The sequence below is a fragment of the Cylas formicarius genome, unplaced genomic scaffold, assembly GCF_029955315.1.
Source record: "Cylas formicarius isolate icCylForm1 unplaced genomic scaffold, icCylForm1.1 PGA_scaffold_9__14_contigs__length_23061073, whole genome shotgun sequence".
NCBI lineage: Eukaryota > Metazoa > Arthropoda > Insecta > Coleoptera > Brentidae > Cylas > Cylas formicarius.
The window spans coordinates 19963920-19989763 of NW_026844365.1; the positions used below are offsets into that span (position 1 = coordinate 19963920).

The 25844-nt window shown below is 35.2% G+C and overlaps 1 long non-coding RNA gene across 1 annotated transcript in view; it reads left to right on the plus strand.

The window, feature by feature from the left end:
* Window positions 1-11667: 11667 nt before the first annotated feature.
* LOC132707906 (uncharacterized) overlaps window positions 11668-25844 on the plus strand; it is an 89028-nt gene continuing 74851 nt past the window's right edge. The window contains exons 1-3 of the long non-coding RNA XR_009619787.1: window positions 11668-13102; window positions 22369-22670; window positions 22729-22913. This is a non-coding gene — a long non-coding RNA (uncharacterized LOC132707906). The remainder of the gene's footprint in view (window positions 13103-22368; window positions 22671-22728; window positions 22914-25844) is intronic.

Below are 25844 nucleotides of genomic sequence, written 5' to 3' on the forward strand. Positions count from 1 at the left end.
TAGTCTTTTCACTGCGACATTTGATAAATGAAGCAATGATACCTGAGCATTTACAAGTAAATTTAGCAATAGATTGTTTACGTGGGTCAGCAGCAGATTGGGTGGCAACAAAAGAAGGACATTTTAATAATTTAGATGAGTTTTTGTTGGCTTTTCGAAAACGTTATTGGGGGGTTACTGAGGAAAGGGAGCTGTTCTATGAACTCAAGTATGGTCAGTATAGAAGGGGCAGCAGAGCTGATTATGTGTTAAAATTAGCTGGAAAAACAATGTATTTAACTGAATAAATTAGTGAGTCTGTTTTAGTTGAATGGTTGGCACAACATTTTCCTTACGAAATACAGAGGGGAATTTTTATAACGGGAATCAAAACAGTAAACGAACTAGAGCATTTTTTAAAGAAAATTGACGAAACTGAACCGGGAGATAGAGGTCCCTGGAGACAACATAGTTTGGACAGTAATGATGATATACAGAGGAGAGCTGGTGCTAGTAGTAGGGAAAGTAATCAGACACGTAATTAGGGAAATAGAGGTGAGAATAGTAATAATAATCGGTCGACGATGGTTATTATTAAATTTGACTATGGTGATTTGGTATCAGATAGCGAAGGAGATGAGCCAGTGGAACATTTCTGTTCACCTGTAATCTCGGGTTAAATTTATGAAAAAAGATATGAAATTTTATTAGATACGGGTAGCCAAGTTTCTGCAGTTTCTGAAGAATTTGCAAATTTATTAAAATGTCAAGGTATAAACTTTCCTATATTACCAATAAGCAATACCGTAATTTCAGTTGCTGTAGGTGCAAAGAAACAAAAAGTGTCTGAACAAATATTATTGCCTATTGAAGTGGGGGGTAAAGAGTTTAATATTATTTGTATTATTGTTCCAAAACTAAACAAAAATATTATATTGGGTGCTGACTGGATGATAAATGAGAAAGTTTTAATAGATTTTGCTAATTTATCCTTACCAATAGGAGATGAAGGTAATATTTCAAAAGTTAGGTTCGAACTAGAAAGTGCCAATGAAAAATCTATCACGATAAATTTTATTGATGATACGGTTAGTGCTGCTAAACGTCATGTGAATATACTGAAAATGAACTAATGGAAGTGTTAAAAAATGCAGATAATTTTGACGAATTTGAAAAAAAAGGCTATAAGATCTACTAAGGCATTTTAAAAATATTTTTTCGGAAAGTCCCGGTCGAACTGATAAAAATGAACATAAAATAGAAATGCGTGACAAGTCACCGTTTTATAAAAAGTCATATCCTGTACCATTTGCTTATCGAGAACTCGTTCGCAAACAAATACAAGATATGATTGATATGGACATTATTGTACAATGTCAAACTGAATATGTATCCCCTTTAACAACTGTAATTAAAAAAGATAAAAGTGTTCGTATATGTCTCGATGCAAGATTTCTAAATTCTAAAATGGTAAAAGATCAAGTCACTCCTCCACACCAACAAGAATTGTTGGCTAAATTTAATAATTGTCAAGTTCTCAGTACCCTCGATATGACGGCCGGATATTGGCAAGTACCAATTAGACCAGAAGATAGGAAATATACTGGTTTTGAATTTGATTATAATATTTACTGTTTTAAAGTACTACCGTTTGGCCTTTCAACTTCTGTAGCGAGCTTTATACGCTGTTTAAATGTGGTAATGGGATCTGAATTCAATGATTTTGTATTAATTTACGTAGATGACCTATTAATATTTTCCAAAAATGCCAATGACCACTTGATTCACCTTGAAAAGTTATTTACAAAATTGCAGGAATGTAATTTGACTATTAAATTAAGAAAGTCTGTTTTTGCAAGTAGGGAAGTTGAATTTTTGGGGCATCTAGTGACTCCCAATTATATAGCTATACATCCTAATCGAATACAAGCCATTTATGATTATCCAACACCAAGAAATACAAAGGAACTTAAGAGTTTTTTGGGTTTTATCAATTTCGAGCGACGCTTTTGTCCAAATTTTGCGGAATTAAGTGAACCATTGATAGGGTTGCTTAAAAAAGGAATTGGTTGGTCCTGGGGTGAAGCAGAAACAAAAGCTCTAGTAGCTATTAAACAGAGTTTTATGCATGCAAATGTTTTGTCACATCCTGATTTAGATAACACCTTTTACTTATAAACTGATAGTTCTGGTTTTGGAATTGGGGCATGTCTTTACCAACTGGATAAAATTGATAAAAAAAAAATGTTTTATAGCGTTTGCTAGTAAAAGTTTACGAGGCCCACAACTTAATTACAATATTACAGAAAAGGAAGCTTATGCTTTCGTGTACGCGTTGAGGCAATGGCGTACTATGATCTTGGGAAAAGACTTAGTAATAGTAACTGATCATATGGCTTTATCATTTCTAATGACCGCTAAATTAGGCAATTCACGTTTAACCCGATGGATGTTATATATTCAAGAGTTTGATTTTCGTATCACTTATTGTAAAGGAACAGAAAATATTATGGCAGATTGCTTATCTCGACATCCTATCGTTAATCGAAAGGTAGACAAATGTGATTATTATAGTAAGGTTGACATGTCGATGCTAAAATTAAGTTGTGAATATAAATCGTTGAAAGAACATATTAAAACTCTTATATGTGACCAACAAAATCAAAATTGGATTTTTGGAAAAATAGAAATGATAAATAAAATTTTGAAAAAACCTGACTTGAGTAATATAAATGCCCAAGAAAAAAGAGTAATAATGTGGTACAAACTGCATGAAGGTATATTATTTCGAAAAGGTACTCTAGAGTCACCTGGTTATAAACTCTGTGTTCCGGAAAGTCAAGTTTTGTATTTAGTTAAACAACAACATAATGATTTGGGTCATGTGGGGTATAAGAAAACTTATGAACATATGAAGCAAGAATTTTACTGGCCTAAAATATCGAAATCTGTGCGCAAAATCGTTTTAACTTGTGATTAGTGTCAGAAGTCAAAGGTATCTAAAAAGAGTGTGGGAACATTTAATTCTTTAGTGTTGGATCGTCCAGGAAGGTTAACTTGTTTAGATTTAATGGGTCCTTTACCTATTTCTCGAGGAGGAGTAACGCAATTGCTCGTGGTAGTGGATGCATTTTCGCGATATGTCAAACTTTATACATTAAAGCGTGCCATAGGACCAGCTATAATTAATCGGTTGGAAAAGCAAATGGGAATTCCTGAACGAATCTTAAGTGATATTAATGAAGGGAAAGGGAGTTAAAATTAACCATACTTCTGTCTCTTTTCCACAAGGCAACTTAACCGAAAGAGTGAACAGGGAAATTGGAAGGCTCTTTAGAGCGTTTTGTTTTAATCAACATACAAAGTGGGCATGTCTTCTTGATACTATTGAAAAATTAACAACACTATACATTTTAGTACGGGTTTTACTCCAAACCTTCTGCATTTTTGCAAAGGAGAATGAAAATAACATTTATAAATTAATTAAGTATCCACGTGCTGGAAATATTGAAGAAACGAATTTAGAGCAAATTTGGCATTTATCCCATTTAAAAATGTTAACGAAGAGTGAACAACGTAAATTGAAGCATGATAACTCTGTTGTCCCGGTGCAGTTTAATGTGGGTGACGCGGTGTTGGTCAAACAGCATCCATTATCTTCTGCGGAAAATTCGGAAATTCGTAAATTCTTTTTGCTGTTTGAAGGACCATATTATATTTTGAGTTCTGCAGGCCCTAATTCTTATAATATAGGAAACGAAAATGGTGACTTCATTAATAAACAAAATGTTATTAACCTTAAACCTTATCGTTCTTTGAAATAGCTACATTTTGTGCGACTATTTGTCGTGTTCTGCATTGTTTTAGTTAAATTTATTTTCCGGTATTATGATGCTATTTGAAAGAGTATTAAATTACCCATTCTGCACTTATGTTAATAGTTATAAGTTATAGCGTTTAAGTCATTGCGTTTGAAAGTATAATTTAATAGGGGGGTAATGTGGTGCGCCCAATACCTTGTCCCAGTTGTATTTGTGGTCAGAAGTTAAGAAGAAGACGAGTGAGAACGGCGAAATGAGTAACTGTGGGGGGTAAGAAGACGGTAGCGGGATACGCTACGCGCCAATTTGGCGAGTATTATTTTGTTAATTTGTCTTGTTAAATTACCAAATGTGTAAGCGTGAAATTCAGTTTTGAAAGGAAAATAGAAAGTACGACATGAGTTGTTGTTTATTTCCAATTGGCTAACCGAGGCAACACAATTCTGAAGCTATTTTTGGAGTGGATGTCTCAGTTACTGAGATTGCGCCGCGACAAAAATTATGCGCGAACTACAGCAGGTTCCTTGATGTTTCGTCAGATACGTACTAAAACCTAATACTTGCTCCAGTATGTATGTATGCAGAGAGTCGTAGTAGCGTTTTCAGATTCGCTTCTGAACAAAGGTTATTGTTTATATCTCCATAATTATTCTCGATCTTACTAATAAATATAATAAGAAGACGAACAGAGTGTGTTGCAACGATGCACTGTGTGCCGGATAAGGGATCCCCGAGGACAAAACCTCAGTAACATTTGAATTAAACTAAACGGGGATTTTAAATGTTTAAAAATAATGTATTATTAATTTTTTATATAAAAAAATTTTAGAACATGATGGTCAAAATATCAAAATCATTATATTAATTAAAAAAATTGAAAGTATCTCATTTTCCTATCTTTATAACAAGATTGTGTTTAAATTTAACTGCTCTGATAAAAATTGTGTCTATATCAAACTATTATTATGTTCACTATTTTAACTTTTTTATTTATAGCAATGCATTTTAGATTTGATATAAATTTATAATCTACTAAATTTCTTGATTAAGCAATAGGCATGCAAATTCAAGACATTTTTATTGTCCTATTAAGCTAATTTTCACGCTAAATAAATATCAATCAACAATAGTAACAATACTACTATTAGACTACACATACTATACTATACTATGAGAAGAACACACAAAAAGATAAATAAATATGACAAAGAGTGTAGTGGGAATAGAGTCAAAATTGAAAAAGAATTTGGACGTTTTGATTTGAACCATTAACTTCATACCTTATGACTGTACCTATATACATAAATAGATGAGTAATAATTAAAAAAACAAGAGGAAAACGATTGGATAGCTTAAACTAAACTGAAAGGTGGCATTAAAGAAGTGCTCATTTTAAAAGGTGTCCCACGTATGCGCCCTTCTCTCTCGACATAAAAAAAAATAAATTAACGGATTCTAACTGAAAATTATTCACTATCGGAATCAGAATCAGATATTACAATATACATGTTCTCTTTACCACGAGAAAGCTGTGATGACGGTAGTGGATTTCGCAAAAGCTTTAAAACCTCAGTCGATAAGGTTCTAGCAGGTTTTTGGGGAGAATCTCGAAACGCCTCAATTACAGGATCAAATGTAATTAATAACATTGTAAGTAGGTCTTTGTTTGTGGCAACACGGGAACATTTCCTTGTATGATCTCGCTTCTTGAGCCTCTTCGGATAATTCCGTCAACCCTGTTATTACTGGCGACTTTAATTTCCCAAGAATACCTGGCCGGTTACTTTAAACGACTCTGTCCCCACTTCCATAGAATACATGGTCCTAGATTTTTTGTCAGATTGTAATCTTAGTCAACTTGTTGAAGAACACAATCAATTATTAAGTTTTGTATTCAAGCCTTATGTTATTCCAAGCAGGTAAATAATCGCAAAATGTTATGCAGGACAAATTATGCAAGATTAGCTGCAGACCTTTCCCACCATACATGGAACTTTCCTGATAACGATGTTAATGATGCGTGTACATATTTTCTGTCTACTCTGGATTATTACATAGGCACAAGCCCCAAAATTCATTTTGTGAAGTTCAATTCTGAGAAACCTTGGTTAACTGGACGTCTATTCAAACAAATAAAACATAAGAGAGCCCTGTGGTTCTGCTTCCGATTATGCTTTGCACAGAAGAGTTTCTAATAGTTTATCCTTGGAGATTAGAGAGGCAAATTCAGAATTCGAAAATGACCTCCTCAATCGGCCCAAAGCGTTTTATTCTTATGTCAGACAACACGTATCGTCTAAGGTATCCCTTCCTGTCATTAGAGATACCTCAGGAGAGGTCTCCTATAACCAGAACTTCATTTCAAATAAATTTGCTTCATATTTTTCGCAAAAAATCGCAAAACAAATTATGCGCAGTTTAAAACTAAAGATACTAAGCAACCGAACACAAAAAAGCCTATGTGGTATAACTTATTATTTACTACTTTTTTGCTTGTTGAATTTGTAAATTAATATCTTTTTTGTCTGGAAAAAGCATTATCACTTCCCTTTCCATTATCTTAATGATTAAAAAGACCTGAGATGAAATACATTTTTATTTAAAAGTACATACCTGAACATATTACATCCATCATAATTATTTTTTCTTGACCGCACTTACGTCACAGTAAACTATACCTAAATAATTTAGCTGCTCAGAATATATTTCTATTTTATTATAATAACTTGAATTCACAGACTACTTGTCTGCATTCTTGATAAAGGAATTTCTTTATTTTTTTGATTTTGTGATTCAGATTTTGTCAACTTAGATAAATAAAATCTAAAAAATTATAAAAAGGAAATCATATTGGTACAGGAGAAAGCAAATTATAACACATCTTTGTCGCCTAAAAAAATATTAAATGAAAATATTTAGGCGTTTTTTGGATATGGCTTCTCTTAATTCATTTATTTTATACAAAAAGCTAGGAGAACGAAAAACGGCCTCAACTTTCTCTTAGATTTGAGAGAATAAATGGTAGAACAATACGCCGTAGAAAGAGAGGAATGTGGAAGACCGAAAAACTGAGACCATCGCGATTACTTGAACGACATTTCAAAGATCTACTACCCCCAACTACAAAAAAGCCCACAAAACGTTGTAGAGTATGTTCCGAAAATGAGAAAAGGCAAGACAGCAAGTACGGGTGTACTGATTGTTGTACAATTGCCATAAATTGACAAAATATGTCATAAATATTATTTTTGTTAACTTAATAAATATGATCGAAAAATATACACTATAACATAGCGGAAAACAAAACTCGCTACTAAGGAGCGTCTTTCGATTGACGAAATGAACCACTTGAAGAGGTCTAGACTAATTTTTGTTATGAAATGTTCAGATACTTCATATGGCAGACGGTTTATTATCATAAATCCTGCAACCTTCGCTTTTTGACATTTGTTGTGAAACCATTCCGAAATATACTCATCGGTATTGTTTTCAATATTATATACGTGAAAAAATGGATGAAAGCAAAATTAAAAAATGGAATTCCAATTAATTCTAAAGAGATGTGCATTCGATGTTGTCATTTGTCAATGAAAGCTTTTTGCATGTATTTCATCCAGTTACGATTCCAGTGATTAGGATTCTGGTGCCCTTGGGGATATGGGCATTCGAACAGTAAGATATCTGATATTATTGAGTTGTTAGATACCCTTTCTATTTGGTTATTACTGTGGTTCAGCATTTTCAATCCATGGCAGTTTATTGTACGAATGATTTTGCACACCGGTGTCTGAATTTGACTGGATTACCTGCTTGGACAAGCTCCGGCTCCTTTGTCAATTGAATATTATATAATATTAAATTTTGGCTGCTTTCGTCGTTCGTGAAGAAAGCTCGACTACTTCTGGGGATGTCCCGTTGATGTTAACCTGAGTAGGTTAACAGTTCAGGCAACGACACCCTGCACTCGTAGTGGCAGCATTCTTCTGCAGGATTCGACGAATTTTACGAGCGCTTGCGACCGGATAGCAGATAACAGACCGAACGACTACAATTTATTCTATACGCGATATATTACCACAGTTCAGTTTTTGGTTTAAATAGTAGTGTGCGAGTCATGTACAATTACAAAAAAAAAGCTGGTGCCCTTCGAAGCTACGCTGTGTAGGCCGATAAAGATAATAAAGCCAATAAAGTAGAAAAGAGAAAACGGCATAAAGTGGTTGTTGGGGGGAAAGAAATATTCCCACGTGAATTGGCCAAAATTGGCAACAAGAAGAGCTTTTCGATTCTAAAAATTATTTATGATACAAACCCGTAAAGTGATACCGTAAGGGGTAGGTATTGATATTGGTATTAAAGGGGGGCGCCCTCGCGGGCGTCCAAGCACTTAGGCCACCAGATGGGCCCGTTGTGCCCCAGGCCGCTCTAGAGGGCGTCCAGAATGCCGTCCCTCCTGTAGAAGGTCAGCAACTCCTTTAGCCCAATACCGTGCACTGAGTCCGGATCGATCAGGGCCGTTCCGAAGACTCCCAATCTTGCCCATGTCAAGGCAGGGCACTCGGTGAGCAGATGATACGGGGTCTCCTCCCCTTCCATGCACCACCTACACTCCGGGTCGTCTCCAATGCCTAGCAAGCAGAGATGCCTCCTAAGCCTGCAATGTCCTGTGTAGGCCCCTGTTAGTGCTCTACACTCCCTCCTGGTCAGTCTAAGCAGCTCCCTGGTCCGAGGAAGGGCGGGCCCATCCATCATAAGCCTCGCCTGCCTCATTCCCGGAGCAACTCTCCAGCCCCCCGCGGCCCGGTCTCTCGCCCAGGCTTCGAGAGCTCCCCGCCTCACACACGGGGCGATATGCCTATGCGAGGAGCCCTCCCTGGCTAAGGCGTCCGCTGCCTCATTGCCCCGGACACCGGTGTGACCCGGGACCCAGACCAACGTGACCTTTCTCTCCTCAGCCACCCTCCTCAGTACCCCTTTGCACCCCTTTATCAACAAGGAGCGCGTACGCACTGACTTCAGCGCCATGAGTGCAGCCAAGGGGTAGGTAGTGCTTAAGTTAGCAAATGATATCGAGTTTTATTGAACCAATGGTGGAAATTAAAGGGGTCGTAAATGCAAAACGGTTTGTGGCATATTGATTTTTATTTAATTATTTACAAATATTTATACTAACCTTCGGATATGATGGTGTCAAATCTGCTCATTTAGGTTCGTCGCAGGCGAAGGAGTGGTCGGGTTTTGGTCGACTCTGCAGACACAGTTAATTTGGTAAATATACACGGTAAGCTTCATTTTATATCAAACATCGATCATTGAATCAATTCAACCTAAATAATTTCTTGATACCTCGGAAAGACATACTGTGCGATAATATGATATAAAAAAAACTTAAAGACATACGTTGTTTGAAATTATTTGCACTTTTAAAATATTCAATTTTTATATTTACAAGGTATTTTCCTGGACAGCTAAAAACTTTCTTTTTTTATAGAACACCCTGTATATATTTTTGAATTTCTAGGAACATTCTTGACTTATTTCATATACAATAAAACTATATCTAAATCTTATTGTTAATGAGAAATTTTGAATTTTATGCCCATAAAGAAGTTGTCAGGTTTTATATCAATTTATTGCTCCTATTGATACCCTTTTTCTTATATCTGGGGTTGATTTATTTTTAAAATGGTTACTTTAGAAGTCTACATGGATATATTGAAAACAAATAAAGACAGGGTCAACAACTAACTAAAAAAAATTGAATAAAGAAATCATTAGGTCATTTTTCTTAAATCAATCAATCAATCAATTTGTTATAATGTTGGCTATTTTGATAAGATTTCAAAATATTAGCAATAAAAAGGTTTTCCATACCGATGTTATATTTTCCTGACTTTCTGTAAGTTTCGAAATGATTGCTTGAAAGTTTGATACCACTTAAAATATGGTAGTAAATAAAACAAGTGAAAAGGATATTTCATTCTATGCAACATTCAGGTATTCAGGTTTTTAATGTCTAGACTACGAGACTATTACCAAAGACAACAGGGGTGCTCCCAAAAATGCATTTAGTTGATAGTTAAGTTTCTCCAGTTATTCCAATTATACCCAAGATAGGAGTGTGTACCTTTAATGGTTACCAAGATACTTGAACAAGACAACGAGAAAAAGATTATCAAGGTTTTCTCCTATTAACTTTTCGGAATCTACTTTCTGCCCTACTTTAACTGCTAATTGACCAGTCAATTGACAGAAATAGTTTTAAAAATACAATTAAATTTATCTTTATTTATATTTTGCGTTATGTCGCCGTTGCGTTGTTCTGACTATTGACCAAGCCCAGCACTAAATATAATTATAAAAATGCGGTATTCCCATTAAAAAAAAATAATTTTAACAATTTTTTTCATTTAAATTTTTAATGTTACTTTTTCCTCACCCTGTATTTATTTATTTTTAAAATATCAACAAAAAAGGGCTTAGTATATCCACTTCTATAAGAAAATCAACCTCAAATATATAATAAAGGCTTTCAGTCGAAGAAAACGACAGATATTTATTTGGACCTGGGAATGTCACTTTTGACATAAAATTCAAATGTCAAAATATATCTATAGAGTTCTGCGGAATTCAAAAATCTATACATGGTAGCTCAAAATAGCGCTATTCATTTTTCTTTTATATTTTCACAGCACGAAACATTTTGCATAAAAATAGTTGTTTGAATGTGCTGCACGCGATGGAATAGTTTCCAATATTTAGGGAATCTCATAAGTATATTACAGCACTCGCTTATTTTCAATGAAACACCAGTCATATTATTTCACTTTTCAATTTACAAAAACTTCCAGATTATCCTATACTGCTTAATTGTAATACTTTCATCGAAACCTTAACGTAAACATTTGGAAAGATGTAACATTATTTTAAATAATGCGATTATTTTGTTGTTTCATATTTTCAAAATTCTTAAGGGGCTTTTGGCTTCATTTATTTAAAAGAACTTTGTGTAATTGAAAACCTAAATCAACCTATTCTGACACCTTGGATGTCCTTTTATTGTTTTTTGTGGTGTTGCAGCATTATAGGTCTCTATAAATTTTATTTTAAGCATCTTGCACTATTAGGCTGTACCGAAAAACTTTATCTTTAACAGGCTACGCCCAATTAGTGAACAGAAAATAAACCAGTGGTTTTAACGTTGTCGCAGAAATTTTATATTAAGCCCAAAAAAAAAATTGATAGGGACCCACATTTAAAAAAAAAATGAAATAAGCAAACAAGAAACATGTCTGGAATTGGTTAACAAATCCAGTATTCCATTTATTTTATACGGTCAGTACAAAAAAAATTAACGAATTTTAAGCAGTTGCTCTAATTTTGCAGTAAAAAACAATTTTAATATAACTAATTTCGACAACTCATTCATTTAAAATTTCTTCTTAAAATGGAAATAACCTATTTACGAAGGAAAATTTTTATCTATGTCCATTAAAACTTTAAGAATTCAGGGAAAATATCAGTCTTAATGTAGCTGGTTGTATTTCTAGATTCATATATTCTTCTAAAATATAAAAGTACTATGCTAATTTATATAAATTATATAAGCTAAACGAAAGTTGAGTCCAAATTGTTCTATTTTCTATGCAGATATAAACTAATGCCACAGCAGTCAGCTACCCTGTATATATTATTGTAATATAGTAAGCAACAACGAGTCTAAATAACGTTTGCCTTTAAGTGCAAATATTTGGGCAATACCTGTACATAGAAAATTACAGAAAACTATTTTTGAGAATACTCTTTTAATATCGTAGATATTGACTTCTATGTAATTCTGGGTCATTTTGGAAATATATGGAAAAGATGCAAACGAATAGATCCACTTGTTAACGCATGAATACAAAAAAATAAAAGCAAAATGTTGATGGCAGTTTATAAAACATCAAAAAAAATCTTTTAAGACACTGTTCAAATGACAAAAATAAACTTACCGGATAAGGGTCACGGCAAACAATAACACAAAATAAAAACGAATTTCCAAGACATTTAACCGACATAACACACAGGACTTACCAATCCACAGTCGTTACAATAACGTAACATCACAAATGTGCGTTGAATTGGCACATGGACGACTTCGGGAACAAAATTCACGTACATCAAATGTTTACACCCATGCGCTTTCGTCAAGATATGCGTGCAACATTTTCTTGTCCAAAATGGCGGCAATTGCAATCATGACCCTGCTGCAATCGCATATCAATCATCGTAACCATAGCTACTAGACATATAGAAAGAAGCCCTGCCTATGCTAGTTAGTCCGGTAGAAATAGACCAAAACATCGGGCTAGGTTTGCAATAATTCGCATAGAGCTAAAAATTGGTACAGGGCTTAAGTTCATCATTATAAATAATGTGTCAAAAGTCCCCATTGATCCCATCCATGCCTGCTAAAAAAGTTATTCAAAGTCAAAGGTAAAAAAAACGATTTTTTGCATTTTTTTCGTAAACGGTAACTATTATCGCAAAAACTGGTGAAATAAATGTTGTAGATCAGAAAATTATCTATAAAAAAGAATTCCTTACTTTTTTTTGTCCGAGTAACCATTTTAGAGATATCTCCAATTTAAACATCGTAAATACTAATATACACGTATAAGCTGCACGTCTACACTAATACGCCGCCTACATACGTCATTAAAGATGTAATTTAAATGAAAATATTTATTCATAGAATTTATACATACAAATTTTACGATTTCAAACCCATACCAAATGAATATACACTTAAGAGAAACTCAGTCCCTAAGTTCATTCTCCCGTATATCCTTGAGCAGCACCTGCGTGTATCTCTGTTATTCAAATGACGACGGTCCTATACCTGTTTTTTTTTGTCAACGATCTATGGGAAGTCAGCCGGTCGACTGTTTCTATATACTTTCAGTATTCAATGTTTTTTTGCAGCGAATACACGTTCTCGTTGTTAATATCTCTTATAAAATTTTGTACTGTTCAATAATTCTTGAAAAATGTCGCAGTTTTACTTTGTTTGTAGTAAACCTTTAGCTAAAAGTGAAATTATTGTTGTTGATCGTGGAATGAAGACTGTAATTGATGCAAATGTTGAGAGAAATTATGGATACCTTGATTTTCTGACAGAAAATAAATCTGTGACTATCCATACTCAGTGTCGTAAACCATATACTCGAAAGAGTTCTATTGCTGCTGCAATCAAAAGACAGAACGAAATGGAACAAGCCGGTATATCTGGAATAAGTCCACCTCGTACTAGAGCGCGGGTAAGTGAATCTAATTTTTGTTTTAAAAATTTTTGTTTATTTTGCGGCAATGAAACCAATGAAGAAGCTGAAAAAAAAGCGCAAGACGCTCGACGCAAAATTAATAAAGTTGCTACTCTTGAATTTAAAAACTCTATTCTAAAGATAGCTCAAGCTCGGCCTGACGATGATATAGCAAAATCTGTCATTGCACGCATTGAGTATAAATATGATGTAGTTGCTGCTGAGGCTAAGTATCATAGCAATTGTTATAATAGTAAAGAAACTCGTGAAGCAACTATGTAACAAAATTTTGACGTCTGTTCAATATGTGCATGCGCGAGATTTGAAATTTCGTGTTACCCAATGGCAGCTCTAATTGCATTTTCCGACGTTCGACCCATAAGGCCTTGTGGCTTCCAACATCCAACATGGCCGATAACAGGTCGTCAATTTTTGGATGCTGCATGTTGTTAAAAAAATTAGCAGCTAGTCCAGAGTTAATATTATGCAGATTTATAGCACACGGATCGGCGTCATTCTGCAAGTATTTTAACGTTTTGGTCCTTTAAGCGGTATAGACACGATACCAGCTAATTTTTGCTCGAATTTGTGCCCGCAAATCGGTGCAAAGAGCTGGTTTTTATAAATCTATTGGTTTAACCTCCATGGAAAATGTAAATAAAGTCGAATTCATGAAATGTGACTCTAAAAGTATAAATATAAAATATAAATGAGGTACTAGATATTACACAGGTACTTCATGTAGACAGAACGCTCATTCTTTCATCGCAAGTCTAGTAATTGCAGAAAATTTCACCTCCCAAATATATAATTATGAAAAGTACCAATGGACAAATTCGTTAAAAAACTGTAACCAAGAAAATTAAAAACTAGTATAAAACAAGTCAATAAACAATTAGCCCTAAATGTAACAGAATTAACATCACCAAACCCTAAAAAGTGTAATTAATGGTCTAATTTTAAAAAAAGTTAACCGGGCGTTAGACACTAGTATCAATTCACACAATAATTTAGCTACATTTTATTGCAATTTGGATTTAAATGTAAATAAATTTTACTTAACATTTAAATAATTACAAAAATTACTTTTCCAGAAATGCTCGGGATTTTTTGAGAGTGTAAGCTGACATTAAACATTCTAAAAGGAAGATGTCTTACTAAGAAATATTTTTTTCCAGGTGCACAGTCGATACTGGTTTTGTTTAGTGGTTTGGTTAATGCCACAACTACGATTTACCTTCAATTATAATAGCATTTTATATAGTGTTTTATTAACTCGTTTTGGTTAGTATAAATAAATACATGAATTATTTGATGAGGCCTTTATTGAAGAGAATAAAATATATTCTTGCTTATAAACAAAATAAGAAATTACATAAAAATATATGCAGCATTTTTTAATAGCTTAATTATATGTATTTTTTATTTTTCAAGGAACTTTTATATTACTTGATTTGAGAGAATCATCACCTTTAAAAATTGCAAAAAAGAAGATGAAACCAATTAAAAAAAAACCTAATAAAATATTGTTCATTATTAGTAGAATAACTACAGCAAAAATTTCATGAACTGTAAATTCGAAAGAAAATTTAAATAGAAGCACTTGTGGACAATATGTTACACTTTAACTTTGTTATGTTATTTTGAATACCACTGAAGATTAAAGATCTGCTGGTGTCTGCTCTAATTCTACCTAGGAAAGAAATTATTCTTTTGACTTATTGGAAATAAAGCTCAAAAACGAACCCCTATCAACAAAAATTTCTCTTGTGGAAAATTGGAAAATTGAAAATATGGAAAAATTTCAATCACAAATTATGCAGAAAAAATAACAATAGTTTAGGCCAAAAAAAGTTGGTAATATTACCAACAAAATAATATTTTTAAGGAATGTGAAATTATTTGATAAATCTTATCAGTCTGGTTAGAAAAAAAAAGGTACCATTTGGCACATTAAATATGGGCTGTCAAGTATCATTGGCAAATAGAATGACCAGAAAACAAGTATATCTACCTAAAAGACACTGCCTACTTTATCAAGACTTTACCACCTCTTCTATAGCTTAAAGGAATGATGTGACCCCCTCACATATGGATGATCTTCTAAAGCTATCAGCCTCCCTGGCAGTTCCATTTTTGACAAGCAATATTATCCATTGTTTCCTTACAATTTCATCTTTTGGTAAACTAAAAAATAAAATGTAAATTGAATGACACTAGCTGGATAAGTGATTATCAAAACTAAAAAACAGAAACAAAAATATCTTGCAGATTTATCATTTAACTTCTTCCTGTTGCAGCTGAACTGATTCTGATAATTCCCCACTTTCGGCGGTAATAATTTCTGTAATTTTTGACCAACCGAAAGGAAATTTTGTTTTTACTAAGCGTGATGATGACGAACGAAAACTTTCCCACATTGAGGTTTGGAAAGATTTGTAATTATCAAGAAGTATTTCTTGTAATTTTTCTAGTAAAACTTGCAGCCTAATTTTTTTCTTACATTCCCCGTAATTCTTGTACATTAAAACATATTACACAAACATCTTTCCTATGTAGCTATTTAAGTGTATCTTGCAATTTGTTAAATCACTCGGATTTGTCTGAGGTCCTCAAATTTTCCACACTTGTAATCTCGTGAAGGAGTAAGTATTGAAAGCACCAATTATACAAGTTTGTGAGTGCGAGTCCTATAGAAACCACTTTTTAATCTTTCAAATTAACTTCTGCATAATCCAACACTTACCCGTATATATTCTTTTCCTTACAGTTTTGACCCCAAACAACAAGGTTTTCACAAAAACACGAAAAAGAGACGGAGAGAATCATAACCACCAAAAATGTAAATAACAATGTCACAGAGTGTTAGTATTCTCTGGCAATAGCAATTCTTAGCTCGGCGTTGGCAATTCTATTCAAATTTCAGAGACTGATTTTGTGCGTTCTTATGAAAATTAGTTAATTTTTTCAGAAAAATTACGGCAATGTGGCAACTCAGTTAGTTGGCGGTGACGCATGCGCATAAAATCCAGACCTTCTCTACGAAAATATCATAGCCACCTGCGGCGCATCACTTTTTACCGTAGCAGGGCCACTATGTTACCTCATAGCTATATGATCGTAACATACAGCCACAGAATTTTAATGGGGAAGGTTATTCTAAACTTGGTACCAATCGACCATAGTCATGGAAACAAGGAGATACGGCGGTAATACTAGGTGATCTGAAAACACAGAATACAAACAGTTTAGCAGTCTGCCCTGAATCTGTGATGCACAGAAAAGGATTAAGCAAGGGGCCGCCAACAGGGATACCGTGGAACATTTAATTCTCTCCAATGGAAAATAAAATAATTACACTAGTGTTAGTATTGTTAGATTTGAACAAATCTAGATCGTTTTACAGACGACTTTTCCGATCTCGGTGCCAATGTCGAGCGGTGCATGCCAAAGCGGGACATAAACTGATGCCCGTCTCCACCCTCTGCGGCGTCTCGGCTCGTGCGCGCGAATAGACCCGAAGATCTCCCGACGCATCCGAAATCGATAAATCGCGCCAATATGTAAATATTCAAACGTAATCTAACACGGCCAAACTGACAACATTCCACTCTCGGAATGCATGACTCATTTGAAGTGTTACAGACATGAACACACAAAAAAAAATTGTTGTTCTATTCGTGTTTTAATGAATTTTCCATATAGTCTTGAAAGGGAGTTTGTTACACTAAGTCCTCTATAGTTTGAGCATAATTTCCTGTCACCTTTTTTATGTAAATTCGATATGTAGGCAGTATTCCATTCTGGGGGTAATTGTTGAAAACAAATGTTAGTTGGAAGAGTAAGTTTGGTCCATTCTTTAAAAGTTCGATGGGAATTCCTTTTGGCCCAGGAGCTTGTCCATTTTTCATTTCTCCAAGAACCTTTCTTACTTCTTCTTCTGTTATTAAATCTTCTTCCGTAAGTGATCTATCTAAACTTATACTCTCGTCTTGACTATCTCTTATAAATTCTGGGCGATTTTCGGTGAACAGTTGCTTATAATGGCATACCCACTCACTTGGTTGTATAAAGCTGATAGGGACTCTTTCTTCTCTGTCTGTTCTCAGTGATTTTAAAGTTCTCCACTGCTTCACTGGATCTACTGTATCCTATTTGCTGATCGATTTGCATGCATTTGTTGTCCCATAAATCATTTTTCGCTTTTCGTACAGCTTTTTTAACCTTATAGGAGCAGCGAGTATAGTATCTTCTATCTTCGGTTCTATTTGTAGTCAGTCAGGTGTTATATGCTTGTTTCTTTTCTAGTATCAATTGTTCAACGTCTTCGTTCCACCATTCGGTGATCTTATGTGAGCGGCTTCTCGTATACATCTCAATATGCTATTATAGGTTTTTAAACCAGATGAATATGTTACATTACTGAGTTTTAAATTTAACCTAAGTGTATATAGGAATGCTGTCGATTCCTCTTTTAGACCATCCAATTTATATGTTATTTCATGTGTTTCTTCTCGACAATTTGTTGTTGGCTATCTTTCTGAATGGATTATCAATGGAAAGAAAGCTTTTGTCTTTACGAGGTAAAGACCTGTGCCGCACTCTGCACCTCTATACACTCGAACATCATATAATCTTGGTGGTTTGTCTAGTTACAATAAAATCAATAATTGATTTTCTCTGGAGAGTAGGCTGAACCCAAGTATGCTTATGGATGTCCTTGTGTTTAAAGAATCCATTTTGAATTCATAGTGAGTGTTGTTGACATAGTTCTATAAGCCTGTCTCCATTGTCATTAACGTCAATTCCTCCATAAGGTCCTACTATTGCGTCCTTTGTTTTTGATCCTACGTGAGCGTTAAAATCTCCTATAAGAATAATATCTTTTCTGTTGCTTATGGAATCCAATAAATTGTTTAGTTTCTCATCATAGTCGTCTTTATGTGCGACCATGTCGTCATTCGAGGGTGAGTACGCTGCTATTATAACAGTTTCAAAGCCTTTCAGTTTGAGTTCGACTTTCAATATACGTTCATTAAACGCGTCCAAATTTTTAATAGTTTTGGCTAGTCTCTTTTTTATAAGTAACGACACACCTGCTTTGGCTCGACTGGCCTTATCTACACCACTGTATAAATGTATGTATTCCTCTAGTTGTTCACTGCCTTTTTCTTTCTTTTTAGTTTCAGTAAGAGCCACTATATCCATCTTAAGCGCCAATTATAACAAGAATATATTTATAGTTTTTTGGATTACCTGGTAAGGGGCCCAGACAGTCGACATGAACTGTATGGAATGGTTCATCGGGCTTTGGGATAGAAGAAAAGAAACCTTGTTTAGGACCCGTCCGATTTTTTCGTACTGCACATATCAAACAATGTTCAACATACTTTTTAACATACCTGATCATATGGGGAAAAGTAAAGTTTGATTGAGGCAAGAGTTTTTTCCCAATCTATGTGACTTTGATCATCGGGAAATATTTTCAAAAGACTATAACGGGTATTAGATGGTACGAAAAGTAAAGACTGAGACGATTTGCTATTTTTATTGGTTGTAATACGAAATAAGGTCCCTTTTTCTAATTTATATTTTCGTTTGACATCGTCTTTAACATCGTTCCAAGATTGAATGATTTGTTTGCATTCCTCATCTTGACTTTGTGATACGGTAAGCCAATTTTTATGAAAATTGGGCTGTGAATCGATATGAGGTACAGTTTCAATTGGGTTCCTGCTAAGGAAGTCAACATGAGATATTTCAGAGCCCTTACGATAAACAATTTCGAAGTCGAAATCCTGCATATAAGCCAACCAGCGGGCGGTACGCGGCTTAAGTTCTTTTTTGCTTGCAGATAATTTTAAGGAATTAGAATCAGTTACTAGAGAGCATCTTAATCCAAGCAAATATACACGAAAATTTTTAGAAGCTTTCACAACGGTCAGAGTATCTAGTTCAAACGAATGATACATAGCTTCATCTGGATTGGTTTTTTGACTGAAACACTGGACGAAAAGTATCACTGTGTTTCTGCAATAAAATACTGCTCTCATCAGTATGCAATTGAGTCTCTAAATTTGAATCGAAAATTGACAATAGGGGCTTTTGAGTAAGGACATCAGCAACATACTGCCTCGCTTTTTCACATTCAGTCGTCCAAACAAAAGGAACATTATTACGAGTCAAGTGAGTTATACAAGCTACTTTGGAAGAAAAATCGGGAATAAATTTACGGAAGTAGCTCGCCAAACCGATGAATTGGCGCACTTGTTTCACGTTAGTGGGCGACAGACTTTCCTTGACTGCTTTAACTTTATTCAGATCAGGTCGGATACCATCAGCCGATATTTGACGACCTAAATAGGTGATGTTTTGCATAAAAAATCGACATTTACGAAGATTAATTGAAAATCCGGCTTTAGACAAAGCATCAAGAACTAATTTTAGTTTACAAAATCCATGCTCAAGTGCGATAGAGGGTATTACTATGTCATCCATGTGAACAACCGCGGTGTCATATTTTGGGTTACCTAAAGCCATATTAATTGCTCTCTGAAAGACCGCAGGACCATTGGCCAGTCCAAAAAGCATTTTTAAATACTCATACTGCCCATCCGGTGTCACGAAAGCGGTTTTTGGAATTGATTCGGGATTAATCGGGATTTGTGACCAACATGGAAATCCTGAAAAGAATAAAAAAGGAAAAAGAAATTATCATTACGGTAAAAAGCGTAAACTTCAGTACCTTGGACACGTCATGAGAGGAGAAAAGTACCAACTACCCCAACTGATATTACAAGGAAAAATTCAAGAAAAGAGAAGTGTAGGAAAAAGGCGTCACTCATGGATGAGAAACTTACGTGACTGGTTCGGGTGCACCACAAACCAACTATTTCGGTCGGCTGTGTCACGAATACGAATAGCACTGATGATTGCCAACCTTCGCAACGAAGACGGCACTTAAAGAAGAAGAAGAATCGGGAATTGGGGAAAGCCTGAAGCCTTATCAAGTGACTTGAAAAATTTATTTTTGCCTAAACGATCGAGATACGGATACCGATCTCTTAAAGTTATTTTATTTAAATGACGATAATCGACACACAATCGAAATGTCCCGTCTTTTTTCTTAACGAGTATAATCGGGCTCCCAAATGGAGAATTGCTCTCCCGGATGATTTCGTTTTTAATTAGATCAGTAACGATGTTACGTACTTTCTGACGCTCAAACTCCGACATACAATAAGGATGGTGATAAACAGTTTTGTTTTCTGTCAATGTGATGGTTAATTCCCCGGTATTGACAGGTTTAATGGTAAAATCAGTAGCAGTTGACAAATTCTGATAATTACCCAGCAGTTTGATTAGTTTAGCAATTTCTGTATGCCCCAAATCACTTGTTATTTCCAAGTTATGAATGGTTTGAGTAGAATTTGTAGGCGCCAGCATAGGCATAATTTTTTGAACGTTTTTATTTCTTATTAAAACTACATTATTTTCATAAACATTTTCACCAACGATGACGTCATATTTGTAATGACTATGCGGCACAATAACAAGATCAAGCGTTATTTTTATTTAGGGAAACTCCACCAATGCTTCGGTAAAAGAAAATGAATTATGTATGATACCGTCGAACCATCTTAAAGGAGTAACACGCGGAATTTTCTTTAGATTTAATATGTCTACCAACATTTCTTTTATTAGCGAACACGTGGAGCTGGTATCAATTAAACAATTTGTAGTGTAACCCGAAATAACGATAGGCGAAGTTTTTAACTTGTTTTCAATAAAATTATGTGAATTGAGCAAAACGTGATGTGATTTAAATTTCTTTACGGTTGGGTCCCGTCCGGATTCTAAAACTTCGCTTCCTTGACTTTGTTTATTTTGCCGACGAAAACCATTTTCAATGCCGTGACCAGGTCTTTTACAATATCGGCAAACATCAAACCCTTTCTTATCCGAGAAATTGGTATTCTTAGTTTTAGATTTACAATCGCGAGAAAAGTGCCCCAATTGACCACAAGAATAACAATTTGCCTGTGTCGTTTTTTTGTGTGAAAATACATTATTTTTCTTATTCAATTCGGATGCCGATTTTTCGACTAGAGGAACCTTTATGTAATTAGAGAGAAATGCAATTAAATCACTAACAGAGGTGGCACTACAATTATAGGCCGCAGTTCTCACCACAAGATCGTCTATTGAATGCGCAATTATTTCGATCAAATCCGAATAAGACCAACTTGCCCGCGTGCGCTTTAATTTTTCTAATTAAATTCTTGCGTATTCAACATAACTGCGCACATCGGAACTACGATAATTTACAGCATCTCTTAACAGTTTACCCAAATTCTTTTGTTTGGGAAAAGATACAGAAAAATCAAATTTAAAATTTTCCCACGTTTCTTCCGTGGGTTGCCATGCCGAAAACCATCTTTGTGCGGATTTTTGCAAAAAAGGACCAATTTTTCTCACGGTTTCCCGATCTGAACAAGCAAAATCCTTCTTATACCCTTCAATTTTTTGTAACCAAATACCACTATCCATATTGTTGGGGTCAAAACTCGGCAAGGCCAACGAAATGGGAGTGGTTTGGGTGGCTGACGATGCGGTTGATGTCGGCGGTGGCTCTTTGTACCGACACACTGTTGCAAATTCTCAAGGATCGACGCTATGGCGCCCAGGGATCGATTCAGTTCTTCTTCGGCCATTATAGCACACCCCAAATTACGTTAAACGATTACACGTGTACCCCACACCTGATGTTAGATTTGAACAAATCTAGATCGTTTTATAGACGACTTTTCCGATCTCGGTGTCAAAGCGGGGCATAAACTGATGCCCGTCGCCACCCTCTGCGGCGTCTCGGCTCACGCGCGCGAATAGACCCGAAGATTTCCCGACGCGTCCGAAATCGATAGATCGCGCCAATATTTAAATATTCGAACGTAATCTAACAGTATGCTGTAAGCAAAAACGGAACGTTGAGAATTTGACCGCAATGAGAATATCAGAATTCGGAAACTACACACGTCAGATTTGGCGACTGCAGTTAATATTTCCCCATCTAATAAGTACGTAAACTGCGTTGTACCGTGTAGGCGATATTAGCAAGATCAAATTTATGTGTTTGGTTATAACAGTTTTACCGATTCGGTCCAAAACACACTTTCGGTCATGTTTTGCATTAAAATGTATGTTGGCCCTCACAGGTAATAACATATAATTTCTGTAGTCTTCATGGTTGACTTGTTTTTTAGCTGAGTAGTGTCATGTAGGTGGTGTCAAAGCAATCAGGATTTCCATAATAAATTTGATGGAGTTGAGAATGCATAAGCTTATAGAAATGCCGTAATCTTGAACAATACATGAGACTATAGAAACGAAAGTTTCTGTCAATTTTATCAGCAAGGACCAATCTTGGGAGGAGGTACCAGTATAGCTAGAAAGCTCAGTTACTGTTTTTCTGAAGCCTCTTGTTAATTGCAAAGTTGACATATTTGGGGTGGTGTATCATCTGAGAAACCCCTGGCATGTTGGCACTACCTTTTGGCGGTACAAAGTAATTTTAAGGCAAAAGTTTTTTCAAAGTGAGTTTTACAACTAACATTTGTATTCAGGACCTTTGTGAAGAGTTCAACTTGACCAATTTGATGAGCTTTGTCAATTTGAATGGATAGAGGGCTTGAAAGAATACTGCTGCTTTATCATCGTTATGCATCAGATGGATGCTGTTGATACCAAGTTCGCCGTGAAGAAATTGTGAGGAAACTTTATTATTTGACCGCCAGGGAGAAACTTTTACGTAAGTTTTTGTTATATTTAAGTTTTGTTATTTTTACTTTACTGGAAAGGGCACCTTTGAAATTTGTTCATTATTCAGGAATAAAAAAAAAGAAAAAATGACTAAAACTCAGATTAATCATCCGCCATGTCAGGTAGATTTGTACAGTGTCAACGAGTATAGATAAGTACATGTAAAATAAAATCATTATTGATATTTGAAAGCTTTACCAAACTGTAGAAATCATTCATTTACGTTGCTTGATAACACTTTGTTATAAACTATTAGCAATCCCAACTTACCAAAAGAAAATCTATTTTAATTAGCAATTGGTTATTATTGTAGTAGATGTTTTGTGCTTCTTGGGTGGAAAAGAATATTGTTCAGAACTATTTATTTATATCAACCTAATTTTTATGCCCAAAAAGTTTTCTTTGTTGTTTTGGCATGTTCGTGTGTGCAGTTTTGTTTTGATATTCAGAGCTGAACATTCAAATCATTTGTAATGTACCCAAGTGTCAGTTGTGAATCAAATGGGATCCAAATAAAAAATTGAGTGTTGTTTGAAATCATGGAAATCGATATGATTGTCAAGGCACACATAATATTTAATGACAAATCTACTTCATAGTTTCGTAACTCTAAAATACATTATGAAGGTTTAAAATTACAACAAAGAACTTAATATCATTTCAAAGACCTTGGCATTTTGTACGACACTAAACTGTCATTTGCATCTGTCGGCGGAGTTTAATCAGCAGTAAAATCAAACCCGAAGTTCTGATTAAGAACTTTAATGAAAAGAAATCACGATTCACAGAATACTATTAACAAAAATGGACAAACGGGAGGAGAATCAAAAAGTACTAAGTGCAACTTGCGTTGTTGTACTTCGCGTCGGTATTTTTCTACGCGATGTAGATCCCGACTCTGGCGAATTTTCCGGCGGGGCGCGAACAAAGGCGGTTGCCATGGTTACGGACGGACAGTTGGCTCGCGCGGCGTAATTAGCGCATTCACTAGATTGAGAGTCAGCAAAACTTTTCTCTAACACTTCAGTCCTAACAGTTCAACACAGTTGTTATGTTTTTTCGCGTGTCAAGCCTTTGGTAAGGATATCTACTAACATTTCTAATGTACTAATATGAGAAATTGAAAATAAACGTTTTTCCAAAGCTTCACGCACGAAATGATGTCTGATATCGATGTGTTTGCTTCTGGCGTGGAAAGTTGGATTCTCCGCCAGCTTTAAAGCACTGATGTTGTCGTTGAATAATTTTATCTTAGCTAAGTCTGTAAAATCTAGCTCCAGGATAAAATCTTTCCGGTAGATAGCTTCTTTCGCGGCCTCGGTGAGTTCCATGTATTCACCTTCGCTAAAAGATAAAGCTACAGTTCGTTGCTTCTTCGATTCCCAAGAAATTGGACCACCAGATAAAATGAAAGAGTATCCAATATAAGATTTTCGTTCATCGGGACAATTACCCCAATTGGCATCAACGTAACCTCTAATACATTTGTTTTCGGATTTAAAAGTGATTCCTAAGTCCATTGATCCTTTGAGATAACGAAGTATCCGCTTTGCAGCTGTGCAATGTATATTTCTAAAGCAGTTGTCAAACTGTGCAAGATACCTAACGGCAAAACTAATGTCTGGACGTGTCGACAATGCCAAATAAGTTAAAGCACCAATCAGTTCACGATAGGGCAACGCTCACTCTTCGTTATTTGGTTCTTCAGTAGGTATAGATAACTTCACATTTGGATCCATGGGAGTAGCTACTATGTTCGCATTGGCCATGCCAAAACGATTAAGAATTTCTGATGTAAAGATATTTTCCGATCCTGATGAACGAATTCTATTCCCAAGCACTTGTCGACATTTCCTAGTTCTCGAAGTTCGACTTCTTGAGCGAGTTTTCGCTTTAATTTCGAAAGAGCGTGAGTGTTTTTCGATGCGATGAGTATATCGTCAACATACACTACAACTAAAGTAAGATCTTCCCCTCCATTCAAGCGGTACAAACACGGATCTGCTTTGGTTGGAGTAGCTCCACATTTTCGTAATATCTTATCAAGTTTATTATAACAAGCTCTACCAGCTTGTCGTAAACCGTATAAAGATTTGCGTAGAAGACAAACCTTATCACCATTATGAAGTTCGGACAACATATCGTGAGGTTTTTGTCTAATGTCACCTGTACTAGTCTCGATAATAATCTCTAGAATTCTCGGAAAATGTTTCGGAATTTCCATATAGATGGTCTCGTTCAATTCACCATTGAGATAAGCGCATTGAACATCAAGTTGCTGAATTTCTATACTATAATGAGCAGATAATGCTACAACTAATCGTACTGTACTTAGGCGAGCTAGTGGAGCGAAAGTTTTATTAAAATGAATGCCAGGACGTTGGCTAAATCCTTGTGCTACCAGTCGTGCCTTTCTTCTTTCCAATAAACCATTAGCTGGAATTTGTTTCGAAGGACAATTCTGCTATAGCTCTAATCCATTCGCTTGAATCGGTACCATTTAATGCCTGTTTCATGGGTATTTCCGATAAAAATGCATTTTCGACATCTTGAACCATATTTGCATATTGAAGATTGTAGATTTTTCGGGGCCTTCCTCTGGAACCTGTTCGCATAATTCGCGGACGACACGTGCTCTCGCCGGTTTATGTTCCAAGTCGTTTCATCTTGAAAATCATCCACGTTTTAATTTAAATCGAAATTTAAGCTGTTGTCACTTTGTGGACTCAATTGAATGTCAAAGGTTTGGATTTCTTGATCTCCATGTTCGATGTCTGAATTTGACATTTCTTGTGGAAAAAAGTCATATTCGCAGTTTTCTTTCGTCACACCCTGTATATTGGAGTCAGATTTCTCAATAAATTTGATGTCTTTGGTTACTATCAGTTTTCTCTCATCGGGTAACCAAACTCTGAATCCT